Raw genomic sequence first — 11677 nt, 5'->3', positions numbered from 1 at the left:
TGGTAGGGAACATGGAGATGTTCGAAGCATGCAAATGGATATTCATAGGATGAATAGTCGAACTACCCTATCCGGACTTTCCAAGTGGTTATCACTTATCGAGTGGATAAAGTCCGCGGTTTTGGTTGTACACCATTAGTCCTTACGACTTGAAACATCATGGAGACTCTATATGCTAGTACTGTGCTTTGACTCGTTTACCGACTCTGAGGGGGTCATCAGGTGTCGAGATTGGGTACAGTTACGACACATATAGGAGTCAATGCATTGTTGTCAAGGATTCACCACATACTTGCGAGTGTGGATATCCTATGCGATCTGAGGAGATATTAGTGTGACAAATCTCTGGCCAGAGTACTTGATGTGATTTAAGAAATGGTTTCTTAGTAGCACATGCGATGTCACTAATTTGATCTTCAAGATGTATTGCATAGTTATCGAATCTTGAGCGACTCTCGATATACCAATGGTTGTTGATTCGATCGGGATATTTGGATGAAGGGACCGTACTGTACGTTAACCAAAATCTACTGGTTCTTGTAGGCACTATCAGTGATACCTAGGGAATCATGGGGCGATGTTGCTAGGCGCTTTACCATGATTCGTTGGGCAAGTCGGAAAGTGTTGTTCCGAGTCACAAGGAGTTGTGAGCCCACGGCTAGCTGTATCCCTGAACCATTGAGGGTCACACAGTGTAATGGAGTTTTAATCCCCGTTGAGATAGTTAAATTTAAAGAGTTAAATTTAATGAACTAAGGAGTTGGACTTCTTAAATAAGAGTAAGGGAGTAGGATTTCCTAAAATGACATAGGGATGGACATTTTTGGAAACCACTGAATTCGGATTCAGGAAAATTTATTTTGACTTTAAAACGTGCAGAAATGGTTTCTGTGCACATTGGTGAAATCGTTTCATCAATCGGAGTCACGATGAATTTTATATTAATTTCTGAACGAGCGGGCTTTGCTTGTCGGGCCCCAGCTTATGACTAATGGGCCCTAAGGTGTTAGTGGCCTGCATTATAAATAAGTTATTTCAGTACAGAAATTACACACAACAGGTCATTATTTTGAGAGCAATTTTCGAAAACCCTACCCTCTCTCTCAAACATATTTCGGCCGCCCCTTCACTCTGCCCGAGAAAATTCCGGTCTGTGATTTTGTATCGCAGTAAGGAATAACGAATCAAATTCGTGTATTCTCTTCGCAGAAAACTTCTGATAGATTTTCTAGTGCAATCTATCAGAGGGATTAAACCTCTGTTCGTGGACCTGATTGAAGGCGTTCATCGGTTCCAGGGAGAGACAACAAGAGCAGAATTGTTCTGTTGGTGTCCATTAATCTCGTTGCGAGATTTGAGGTAAAATTTATTTAACTGTTATTTAAATTTTACACACAATAATTCAATCGTTGTATGGTTGATACCCACACCATGGAATCGTTCCATGAGAAAATTTTTAAACTTCCGCTGCACCGGGTATCAATCGTAATTGGTCTGGGAACTCGCCAGTTTTCCAACAGTGGTATCAGAGCCAGGTTGCTCAGATCAATCGATTGAATTAATCAATTGTACAAAATTTTTGAGTCTCGGTTTTTGAAACAAAATAAATATTTTAAATAAAAAAAAATTTTTTTTCCGGGGGGCGAAACCCGGGCAGCGATTGGATCGCTGCCCGGAGGGGGCAGCGATGGTCGCTGCCCCCAGGGGCGGCGCACGGCGCCGCCCAAAGGGGGCGCACGGCGCCGCCCAGGGCGGCGACCGTCGCCGCCCAGGGCGGCGCACGGCGCTGCCCAGGGCAGCGCTGTGCGCTGCCCAGCGCAGCGCTGGGCGCTGCGCAGGGCAGCGCTCGGCGCTGCCCAGGGCGGCGCACAGCGCCGCCCAGGGGCGGCGCTCGGCGCCGCCCAGGGCGACGCACGGCGCCGCCCAGCGGCGGCGCCAGGCGCCGCCAGGGCAGCAAACGTTGCTGCCCTAAGGGGGCAGCCGGGCTGCCCCGGCCCGCGCCCCGGGTGCGGGCCAACCCGGGAGTGTCCCGGGTGGCCCGCGGGAAAAATTAATTTTTTAATATTTTTATTAATTTTAATATTTAAAATTTTATTTTTGGTCCGGTCAAAAATTGTTTTTGATTGGTTCACGAGATTTCGGATCGAATTGTTCAAGTCCGTAAATTTTAAAATTGATTTTGGATAAATTTGAATTTTTGGAAAATTTTAATATTTTATCCGTAAATTGAATTTTGAAATCAATTATTTTGGTACAATTGATGATAAGATATGATCTTATGATATATTAGATAAAATATGATTTTATTTGTAAAATTGGATTTTATAGATAAAATATGATTTTATTTGATATGAAGATAAAATATGATTTTATATGTGAAATGTGATTTTATATATAAAATATGATTTTATCTTGTTTAAATTTGAATTGCCACAGCATGTTATCCAATAAATTAATTTTGAATTAAATGTTATTGGATAAGGATGATCGATTGCCATGACCAATTTTGTAGGTGTATGTTAGGAATTTACATTTTGTCTTTATTGTTGTTGGTTTTATTAATGGGCCTGGTTTATGGCCCGATATGAATGTCATATGTAATAAAAGTGGGCTTGGTTTATAGCCCGTTCCCACCCCTAAAAATGTATCCCCTACTTGTCATTGTTATTTAATTGTAAATACATTAGATTTAGTGGGAGATCAAGATTTGAAGATGGTGGGCCCAGCAGACAATGAAGATTGAAGAAATGTAAATTGGAAGCATATGTAATAGGATTGCATTTGCATACTGCATATTACCTAGGATTGGACTAAGACCCGTGATTGGCAACCACGGGTCAATTAGAAATGGAATCGATCATCCTATATAATATGTGATATTATGATTGTATGCATGTTTAGACATAAATTGCGTGAATCCGGCAATGCATGCAATAAATTAAATATGATGAGACAAATATTTTTATAAATAAAATCCCTCATTTTAAATATGATTTAAAATTTATATCAAGATAAATAAAGGAAATTTAAATATTGTTTAAATGTTCCTACCTTCCATCAACGGTCAATGTATGTGATGCTACCCGCGGATACGGTCCGGCTCATATTATTGGGGGGGCCCGTCCGTCGGAAAGCTGTACATTGGATCGACAAATGTTGTAAGTTGGGTGGAACTCCCATGGGATCGGCTCATATTATTGGGGGATCCACATGGCGACCGTCTATCACAACTTAATATTGATGGGTCATCTTGACATGTCACTTTAAACGGCGTCATATTATTGGGCCCTTATTGGACATGAGGTAAACACATGGGGGTTGCTTTGGAAGCAATTGGGCTCTACCTTTTGAGAATTATGGTTGGCTGATATTATTCGGGACCATAAGTTTGTCAATTGGACTCCATGTTCTCACTAAGGAAAAGTTTCCCGTTTTCACTAGAGGGTGGTGAAATCGTTAAAATAGTGGGAGTGAGATTCATAAAATTAAATTCGCCTATTTTATGTCTTAGTAAATTGTTAAACAATCATTGATATATGTCTGTTTTTCCTTTTCAGTATTTCATACAATGAATTCGCGAAATCCTTTATTCTCGATCCTCGAACAAAACAAGCTGACTGGCGCCAACTATACGGAATGGTTCCGGAAGTTGAAGATTGTCTTAACTTCGGAGAAAATGCTCTACGTGTTAGAGAAAGCACCTCCGAAGGAAGCACCAGCTGACATAAGTCCGGAGGAATTGGCCAAACTTGATGCATGGTGTGACCATGACATCAAGACCAAATGCTATATGCAAGCCTCGATGTCTGATGAACTCCAGAGGCGATTTGAGGACACGGTGAATGCTGCTGACATTCACACGCAACTCAAGGAACTTTTTGGGGCTCAGTCGAGGGCTGAAAGGTTCTCTACTGTTAAGGAGTTGATGACGTGCCGCATGCGTGAAGGGACTTCGGTCCGTGATCATGGGGTACGAGTGATTTGGCTCATACAGAAGTTAGCGACCCTTGATTTGGTGTTGGAGCATGAACTCAATGTGGACTTGCTGCTTCTATCTCTTCCTTCTTCATTTGATGGATTCGTGATAAATTTTAATATGAACAAGATAGAGGCCACCCTTGAAGAGATGGTCAATATGCTCGTTACATATGAATCCACACTTAAGAAGGATAAGCCAGCTTTTTTGGTGGGCTCCTCATCTTCTGCTAAGAAGGGGCCAAGTATGAAGGGCAAGAAACGTTCTGCCCCACCCAAGAAAGTGGAACCCGAGAAGAAGCAAAAGACAAAGGCTTCAAACGATGGAAAATCCAAGGATGTTTGCCATTACTGCAAGAAGCCGGGTCATTGGAAGCGCAACTGCAAGGAGTATCTTGAGCAGTTGGGAACTGCAAAGGGTATGTTCTATATCGAAATAAACATGTCACTTAATACAACTTCTTGGGTATTGGATACCGGATGTGGATCTCACATTTGCAATGATTTGCAGGTGATGACAAGAAGTCGCAGGCTTAGAATGGGTGAGACCCAGCTGAGGCTCGGGAATGGTTCCAGAGTTGAAGCTACGGCCATTGGAGATGTTTGTTTGATTTTGCAGAATGGTTTTAAATTATTGTTGAGAGATGTTTTATTTGTGCCAGATTTAATTAAAAACATTATTTCTATTTCTATGCTTGATAGAGATGGTTATTCTTGTAATTTTGTGAATGGGATTTGCAGTATTTACAAGAATGAATGTTTAATTGGAAATGGACAACTTGAAAACGATCTATATAATTTAAAACTAAAAGACGTTCCAGTAAATTGTATTGACAAACCGGCGACAACAAACAAAAGAAAAATCGATAGTCAAAACCCGGCAAACCTTTGGCACGCTAGACTAGGTCATATTTCCTCAAGGAGGATGAACAAGCTAGTGGGAGAGGGCATGTTTGATATGTCTGATATTAACTCTCTACCTACTTGTGAATCCTGCCTAAAAGGGAAAATGACTAAATCTCCTTTTAAGGGGAAGCCTGAACGTAGTCAAAATCTGTTGGATTTGATCCATACAGATGTTTGTGGTCCATTTAGAGTAGGGACTCAACATGGCCACACCTACTTCATTACCTTTACTGATGATTATTCAAGGTATGGGTATTTATATTTAATGAAATATAAGTCTGAAGCATTTGAAAAGTTCAAAGAATTCAGGGCTGAAGTAGAAAACAAGCTAGGTAAAAGTATTAAAGCACTTCGATCGGATCGAGGTGGAGAATACTTGAGTACCGAGTTTTTGGACTATCTAAAAGAGAATGGGATTCTCTCTCAGTGGACTCCTCCTATGACACCACAGCTTAATGGTGTATCGGAGCGTCGTAATCGAACTTTGTTGGACATGGTTCGATCCATGATGAGCTTCACTGAGCTTCCACCTTCGTTTTGGGGCTATGCGCTTGAAACGGCGGTATTGTTGTTGAATAACGTCCACACTAAAGCAGTGGACAAAACACCATACGAGTTATGGAATGGCAAAGCTCCTAAGTATTCATACTTGAGGATTTGGGGATGTCCTGCTTACGTGAAGCGGACAGTGGGAGATAAGTTGGATAGTCGATCCAGCTTGTGTTATTTTGTGGGGTATCCGAAGAATTCAATCGGATATTATTTCTATTATCCTGCTGAAACAAAGGTGTTTGTTTCACGGAATGCCACCTTCTTGGAGAAGGAGTTCTTATTGGATAAGAAAGGCGAGATGATGGAACTCGAAGAAGTTCGAGAAGAACCCGAAATACAAAATAACGATCCCACACCTCAGGAACCATTGCTGGACACGCCTGCACCTAGAAGATCCGAGAGGACTTCTAGACCTCCAGTTCGATATGGTCTTCTTCTTGAAGAGGGTCAAGATGAACCCGACATTGGATGTGATCCAAGAAGCTTCAAGGAAGCAATTTCTGATGCGGATTCGAATTTATGGCTTGAAGCTATGCAGTCAGAATTGGATTCGATGCATACTAACCAAGTCTGGTCTTTAGTGGATCCTCCCGATGGAATTGTTCCAATAGGGTGTAAATGGATCTACAAAAGAAAGCTTGGGCCTGATGGTAAGGTATTGACCTACAAGGCGCGATTGGTGGCTAAAGGTTATACTCAAAGGCAAGGAGTTGACTATGACGAAACCTTTTCACCAGTTGCAATGTTCAAGTCCATAAGAATCCTTATTGCCATAGCTGCATGGTATGACTATGAGATATGGCAAATGGATGTGAAGACTGCTTTTCTTAATGGAGACATTAAGGAAGAAATCTATATGAAGCAGCCTGAGGGGTACACATCCATGGGAAGCGAGCATAAAGTATGCAAGCTTCAGAGATCAATTTATGGTCTAAAACAAGCATCAAGAAGTTGGAACCAGAAATTTGATGAAACAATAAAAGATTTTGGTTTCATCAAGAACCCGGAGGAACCGTGCGTGTACAAGAAAGTAGTTAAGGATGCGGTAACATTCTTAGTACTTTATGTTGATGACATCCTACTCATTGGGAATGATGTAGGGATGTTGCAGTCAACAAAGATATGGTTATCAGGTAGATTTTCGATGAAGGATTTGGGTGAGGCATCCTACATTCTTGGGATACAGATCTATAGGGATAGACCTAAGAGAATGATAGGACTCACTCAATCAACCTACATCGATACCATATTGAAACGGTTTTCAATGGATGGGTCCAAGAGAGGACATCTACCCATGTGTCATGGAGTTTCTCTATCCAAGTCTATGTGTCCCAAGACTGATGCAGAGATAGAGAATATGACACATGTACCATATGCGTCAGCTATAGGTAGTATCATGTATGGGATGATATCTACCAGACCGGATGTAGCATTTGCTCTGAGTGTCACGAGCAGATATCAGTCTAATCCTGGTCAGATGCATTGGAAAGCCGTGAAGGACATTCTTAAGTACTTGCGAAGGACTAAGAATATGTTCATGGTTTATGGAGGACGAGAACTCAAACTGGAAGGCTATACCGACTCTAGCTTCCAAAGTGATGTGGATGACTCGAAGTCAACCTCTGGATTTGTGTTCATGCTCAATGGCGGTGCTGTCTCTTGGAAGAGTTCCAAGCAGGACACCACAGCGGATTCCACCACTGAGGCTGAATACATTGCAGCATCAGCTGCTGCTAAAGAGGCCGTTTGGATGAGGAATTTCGTCCAAGAGTTGGGCGTCATTCCTGAATTTGTTGGTCCAGTCCCGGTGTACTGCGACAACACGGGTGCCGTTGCTCAAGCAAAGGAACCAAGGTCTCATCAAAGATCCAAACACGTACTGAGGAAATACCACATAATCCGGGAGATTGTGGAAAGAGGAGACATCAGTGTCGAACGAGTGGCCTCTGCAGACAATATCGCTGATCCACTTACTAAGCCTTTGCCAGGACCATTGTTTGACAAACATCGCGAAGCAATGGGTCTACGTAGTATGACTAGTTGGCTATAGGGCAAGTGGGAGATTGTAAGAGTGGGTGCCCAGTGAGCCAACTGTGTGGCTATGGGCTTTGTTGACTCTTTGTATAAACAATCTTTTGTTTAATATTATTTACACTTTTATGGCAATGACTTTATATTACTTCATATTGTTATATTGTGATATACTATTGTTGTTTTGATAAAGACCTTGAATATACTATAGTGTATGTAAGATGTGGTAGAACATGGAGATGTCTATCATGAAATACATCTTATAGTCACTGTATATTCTAAAACCGTTCCTAGTCGATTGAGCCGTCCGATAATAAGGATAAGGATCGCTCGAGTTTGAGACTAGCATTTGCGATGCGGAGTACCACGTTTCATTGGTAGGGAACATGGAGATGTTCGAAGCATGCAAATGGATATTCATAGGATGAATAGTCGAACTACCCTATCCGGACTTTCCAAGTGGTTATCACTTATCGAGTGGATAAAGTCCGCGGTTTTGGTTGTACACCATTAGTCCTTACGACTTGAAACATCATGGAGACTCTATATGCTAGTACTGTGCTTTGACTCGTTTACCGACTCTGAGGGGGTCATCAGGTGTCGAGATTGGGTACAGTTACGACACATATAGGAGTCAATGCATTGTTGTCAAGGATTCACCACATACTTGCGAGTGTGGATATCCTATGCGATCTGAGGAGATATTAGTGTGACAAATCTCTGGCCAGAGTACTTGATGTGATTTAAGAAATGGTTTCTTAGTAGCACATGCGATGTCACTAATTTGATCTTCAAGATGTATTGCATAGTTATCGAATCTTGAGCGACTCTCGATATACCAATGGTTGTTGATTCGATCGGGATATTTGGATGAAGGGACCGTACTGTACGTTAACCAAAATCTACTGGTTCTTGTAGGCACTATCAGTGATACCTAGGGAATCATGGGGCGATGTTGCTAGGCGCTTTACCATGATTCGTTGGGCAAGTCGGAAAGTGTTGTTCCGAGTCACAAGGAGTTGTGAGCCCACGGCTAGCTGTATCCCTGAACCATTGAGGGTCACACAGTGTAATGGAGTTTTAATCCCCGTTGAGATAGTTAAATTTAAAGAGTTAAATTTAATGAACTAAGGAGTTGGACTTCTTAAATAAGAGTAAGGGAGTAGGATTTCCTAAAATGACATAGGGATGGACATTTTTGGAAACCACTGAATTCGGATTCAGGAAAATTTATTTTGACTTTAAAACGTGCAGAAATGGTTTCTGTGCACATTGGTGAAATCGTTTCATCAATCGGAGTCACGATGAATTTTATATTAATTTCTGAACGAGCGGGCTTTGCTTGTCGGGCCCCAGCTTATGACTAATGGGCCCTAAGGTGTTAGTGGCCTGCATTATAAATAAGTTATTTCAGTACAGAAATTACACACAACAGGTCATTATTTTGAGAGCAATTTTCGAAAACCCTACCCTCTCTCTCAAACATATTTCGGCCGCCCCCTTCACTCTGCCCGAGAAAATTCCGGTCTGTGATTTTGTATCGCAGTAAGGAATAACGAATCAAATTCGTGTATTCTCTTCGCAGAAAACTTCTGATAGATTTTCTAGTGCAATCTATCAGAGGGATTAAACCTCTGTTCGTGGACCTGATTGAAGGCGTTCATCGGTTCCAGGGAGAGACAACAAGAGCAGAATTGTTCTGTTGGTGTCCATTAATCTCGTTGCGAGATTTGAGGTAAAATTTATTTAACTGTTATTTAAATTTTACACACAATAATTCAATCGTTGTATGGTTGATACCCACACCATGGAATCGTTCCATGAGAAAATTTTTAAACTTCCGCTGCACCGGGTATCAATCGTAATTGGTCTGGGAACTCGCCAGTTTTCCAACAGTAACGGCAAAATCCGTTACTAATTCGCCTTAACAACGACTTTGTAACGGAATAAACGCTGACACTAATTCTCTCGTCGCTAAATTTTAGACAATGAAACATACTTCCGTTTCTAATATTTGAGATGGATATAATCTTTTCTGTCCCTGAGAATAGACAATGAAACATACTTCCGTTTCTAATATTTGTGATAGAAAATTTTAAATTCGTTACTAATTTATTTTTTCCATCACTAATATTTTGTGGCAGAAGCATATAATCTTTCACTAATTTTAGTGACAAGAATATTTATCTCTAATTTTGTAACGGAACTTTTATTTCCGTCACTAATTCAGATCCCCTACAGAACACATAGCAGTCGCTAAAAAGCCTCTGGATAAAACATTCAACTTCAATTGACACAATCAATCACAATGCAAAACATCAAATGTACATTACATTCAACCACAAAAGTCAAAGAAAATATCAAAGATGTAGATAAATAACTGTTCAAGTGTAAACCAAAAACATTCTACATCTGAGTTTAACTCATGAACCAAAATCACCCAAATTCTAGTTTAATCCCTGTAACAAAATATCCACAAAACAATGTAACAATATGATCAAAGTTGCCTATCAACAAAATATTTTCAATGGAAATACTAGAATGGTGGGACAATGCTATCATCATCATGAGATCTAGCAGAATGATTTGACGAAGAGTTGACCTATCTTTTACTAAAACCTCTAGTGACACAAGATGATCTTGAAGATTATTGAATTTTGTTGTGTCAGCTCAGTTACCTTGGTAGCATTAGCAGTGGCGGCAGCATTAGCAGTGGCTGCATCTGCAACAACCGCCTCAGAACCTGCAATAACATTAACAATAGTGACTTGACTAGTAGTAGTAACATGCAATCCTCTGCCATGATTCAACATTGCATCTGGGAAGAAAACTGGTGCTTGTGAATCTGTCATAAATCTGATTTTTTTTCACTCCATCAGCAGCTTCAAAATACAATATACCATTAATGACATCTGGAGAGGGGATAATTGGCTCCCCACCCTCAACAAGAGGTTGTGAGACCTGCTGAATTCTCATCTGCATGTCATCCTAGGAAAATAAAACAAAGTAAATAGAGGGAATAATTTAAAACTACATTGACCAAAACTAAATATAGGAAATCATTGGTTACCCTTTATTCCATCAATAACCAATAACTTGCACCTATACTTTACATGAAAAAGGGTAGCTAAAATCCTAAATTATTCTTTCAACTGTAATTCGAAACTGAAAACACAATCAGTAAACAATGATTAAACAAATAGGAGTAGTGAAAAAAATACGTGTTAGCATACCAAGAAGCTTGTTGAGGGAAAGGGGAAGGAAAATGTGATTGTAAAGTAATCACAAGCATATGAAAATAGTGTAAGAGTTTATGAGTCTCACATCAAGGGCTTGTGACTTAGCATATACGAAAGTTCCATCCTTTTTTATGTGTGTATGCTTGAAAATCTCATAACTTGTTATATCTCGTTTCAAATCATTCCTCCGCAAAATGGTTGTATCATTTAAGATCTAACTTATAATATTAAACTTTTAAAGTACACAAAATATTTCACTTACCATATGAATGGCGCGCTCAACGTATGAGCGTGAACCACGTGTATGCTTTACCACACCTGTTTCTTACACCGATTGGCTCAGTGTTTTTTTTGTTTTTTTGTTTTTTGCAATCTGAGAATTTTTTGCCATTCAAGACCACTCCAAACTCTTTTCCATGTATCCCATACCATCGAATTCACACAACTAGGTGGCCGGGTAGATTCTTTCCCTGCATACAACTTTCTTCTATACTAAATTTTGCAATTTTTCTCCCATGCTTCCTTAACCACTTCTTCTTTCTCGAGTGTCCAAATGTATTTTTTCTGTAAAAACAAATGAGAAAAAATAATCCAGAATATTAACCTAATCTTTATGGCTTGAGGAGGATCCAGAATAATAACCTCAGGATATTCCGTCTGATAATTCTTTGCATTCCACTCATAGATTTATGGTCAATCAGTTACTACTAAGACGATTTCAAACAAACATGGATAAAAATATCCTAGCAGAATCCATTCATGGAGTCTTACCTCAAAGTACATTAATATTAGAGATGAAAAATGACGACTCCTTGAAGTTCAAAGCAAAAACATGGTTGGGAATTCTAGTAATTCAGCCAACACACACAACAAATTCCTTTAGTTGTTTTAACACATATTGAAAAATATTTTCTTACCTTCCATGCATGATAATTTTATTTATCGAACTAATATCCATAAAGGTGAATTACTGA

This window comes from Henckelia pumila, chromosome 3, assembly GCF_033568475.1.
Source record: "Henckelia pumila isolate YLH828 chromosome 3, ASM3356847v2, whole genome shotgun sequence".
Taxonomy (NCBI): Eukaryota; Viridiplantae; Streptophyta; class Magnoliopsida; order Lamiales; family Gesneriaceae; genus Henckelia; species Henckelia pumila.
This window is presented reverse-complemented; position numbering follows the sequence as displayed.